The 2,524-nt window shown below is 42.2% G+C and overlaps 1 pseudogene; it reads right to left on the reverse strand.

Moving 5' to 3' along the window:
• Positions 1 to 361: 361 nt before the first annotated feature.
• Positions 362 to 1,613, reverse strand: LOC138836755 (vacuolar protein sorting-associated protein 37A pseudogene; annotated as a pseudogene).
• Positions 1,614 to 2,524: the final 911 nt, after the last annotated feature.

Below are 2,524 nucleotides of genomic sequence, written 5' to 3' on the forward strand. Positions count from 1 at the left end.
GTATCTTTCCATAGCTGAAAGTACTTAAAAATTACTGAGAGGAAAATAATCTAAAGAAGATATCATTCTTGATAAAGAAATGAGGCAGTTTCAAATTAAAAGTACAAGATTAAGTACTTTTCATAAAATATTAAAACTAAAATCACATGCATAAGGTATTTAATTATAAGAATAGCAGTGAAATTTTAAAAGGACAGGATTTATCAATGATAAATAGGCGTTTTTAGTGCAAATACTGCAGAAAAATTTTCCAAGCAAAGATCATAATCATTCTAATCTATATAAAAAACAATCTCAGTTCTTTAAACAATGTAGAGTACATCTGAATTCAGCCATTTCAATGAAATGCCAACTTACAAACCTTAAATCTAAAATAATGTACTTAGTTTTATGTCTCATTTCTCTCTTGGCGGTCCATGTTTTCAGGAAAATCTGTAATGGACCATGAAGTTGGCTGTGCATTGCTATCACTTGTTTAAGTTTCTCTTCCTTGGCTCTTCTACAGTGGCAAACTGTTCTTTTTTCCATGAAGCTACTGAGAAAATCATCTATTTCAGTTTTTCCCTCCGAGAAATCTTCAGCAATATTATCAGATTCTTCCTCAGCTTCATGTGCAGCGACTTTCCATCTTGCCTGTAGGGCACTTGCACTACAACTCTCACTCAGTTCATGTTGTCTCTGCCTCTTCTTTTCAAACGTAGATTTCATTTGTGTAAGTAACTCATACTTATCTAAAACAGTTTGCCTTTTGGCTTCCAAACTGGGCTCCAAGAGGAGAGTTTTCTTGCTAATTCCTCAATACTTTTTACTAAATCACCCTTGTCATTAATAATTTGTTTTAGTTGAGGTAAACTCAAACTGTTCTAGTAATACTTCCTCTTGTTCATTCATATCTGTGAGTTGTGACACAATTCTGAGAGTTCTGGAAATGCATCAGGGACATCTGGCATCTTGTACCCAAAACCATTTTGGCTTATAGGTGTTGAAGTTTCCATTGTGGGAACAGGCAATGGCCGACTTGAAAGGACACCAAATGTAGGAGCAGCAGACTTGGCTGTTGTATAACTTGTTGAAGAAGAAACAGTGTCAGTAACAAAGAAGTTATGTTCTGTTAGCTTCTTGAGGAGGATATGCAGGAAGAAATGGAAAACCCTAAGAAGCATAAGGAGGCAGCCCACCTGGGTTACTATACAGGTATGGAAATGCTGTTGAAGTGGGAGCTAAAACAGGAGAATTCTTCCAAAACTCATCCAACAGACTCTGGCTAATCTTTCCAAGATCTGAGTGTATTGTAAAATTGCTTACTAATTGAGAGGTAACATATATTCCATGTTTATCCATTAAAGGATGTCAGATTGGTGGATAAACACTGATTGCTGGTTTTTCCTGAGGAAACTGTGGAGGAAGTACTATATTAATGTTAATTGTCAAGTTGTTTACAGTGAAGGGCAATCTGTATTCCACATCTTTCTGTATTTCAGCTATACTGGAGTGGGAGTTCCGGAGGGACTCGATCAAGCACTGCTTCTGCTGTTGGAGGCTGGTGAGGCCACCACCAGGGATCCTGCTGTGGAGAAGGAGGCGCTCTTGGTCAGGGGAAAGAGCCAGCTCATCCTCCTCGCGTCCCTGGGGCAGGAGGCCCTACAAGGTTTGGGCCTGCTTCTCCCAGAGGCTGCCTGGCAGGTCTCCAGCTACAGAGGAGTGGCCTGAAATACCCAAGGTTCGAGTCCGGTTGTGTGTGTGTGGGGGGGAGCAGAGGGGCAGGCCGTGGGGCAAGCCAACGGCGCCTTTTACCAAGTAAACCAGGTTCCTGGTCCCCGGGTTTGGGGGACCATGACATAACTGGAGAGAGCTGGAGAGAGGTAAATTGTCAAGCAGGACACAAGCAACCAGGATCCTACCCTTGGAGGCCCAGGTGCTCCAGACTGGCTAGCCAGTCAGATTGTAACCTGGCTGCGCTCGGCGTGCCTGGCCTCGTCCTACCATGAGCACATTTCTTATCAAGCATTGCTGCCTACTCCTTTGTTTCCCTTTGCCATCCCTGCTGCGACACCCCCTCTCCCCCATCTAGTCCCCCGACTCCTCCCCAAAGTTCTAAATTTCATTTTTCAACTTAATGTCTTGTATATTTCATTGTTGTAATGGGTTCCTATTTAAACAATTTGTTTTTCCCTTCCCCTCCACAAATTATACCAACATTAACTACAGTGAAAACAGGAGTTATACCGTGGGGGAGGGACACACCAAGCAACAACAACAACAACATATAACCCTGGGCTGGGAAGGTCGCTCAGTGTTAGAGTTCTTGCCTTGAATGCAGGAGGCCCTGGGTTCAATTCCTCAGTACCACATAAACAGAAAAAGCTGGAAGTAGCACTGTGGCTAAATAAGTAGAGCACTAGCCTTGAGCTGAAGAGCTCAGAGACAATGCCCAGGCCCAGAGTTCATGCCCCACAACCGAAAAAAAAATCACTTTATAAAACATTAGAAGCAATAGAAAGCAAGAAAAAACACTTCAGTCCTT

Source organism: Dipodomys merriami, unplaced genomic scaffold (assembly GCF_024711535.1).
Source record: "Dipodomys merriami isolate MVZ:Mamm:240054 unplaced genomic scaffold, mDipMer1.0.p SCAF_2569, whole genome shotgun sequence".
NCBI lineage: Eukaryota > Metazoa > Chordata > Mammalia > Rodentia > Heteromyidae > Dipodomys > Dipodomys merriami.